Below are 393 nucleotides of genomic sequence, written 5' to 3'. Positions count from 1 at the left end.
GGTGTCGTAATATTTGTATCTTTTTATGGGCTGCGATATCACCTGGTTGTAATATGTACCTTGGGGTATTTAGGTTAACCACATGCTATATTATCTTTATGTATAACAAACATTAACAAGTTTATCTATTAACTTTCTAACAAGACCTCTTATTAATGTAATGAATAGTAAACCCTGCTTTCAAGCAAGATATAAAAATGAACTGAGGAATATTACACATAATAGCAATAATAATAATGATCCGCAGAAATGTGCGTCTTAACCACAACACAACACACCATTATCACCTCTCCGAAATTTCCTTAATATTCCCTTCACCCACAGTGTATCTAACGCGTTCTGTCCCGGGCGTCGTGAGCGCTTCTATTAAAGACGTTCTTATCAGCGTTATCT

The sequence above is a fragment of the Penaeus monodon genome, chromosome 19 (genome assembly GCF_015228065.2).
Source record: "Penaeus monodon isolate SGIC_2016 chromosome 19, NSTDA_Pmon_1, whole genome shotgun sequence".
Classification (NCBI taxonomy): domain Eukaryota; kingdom Metazoa; phylum Arthropoda; class Malacostraca; order Decapoda; family Penaeidae; genus Penaeus; species Penaeus monodon.
The sequence above is the reverse complement of the archived record's forward strand: the minus strand, read 5'-3'. Positions refer to the sequence as shown.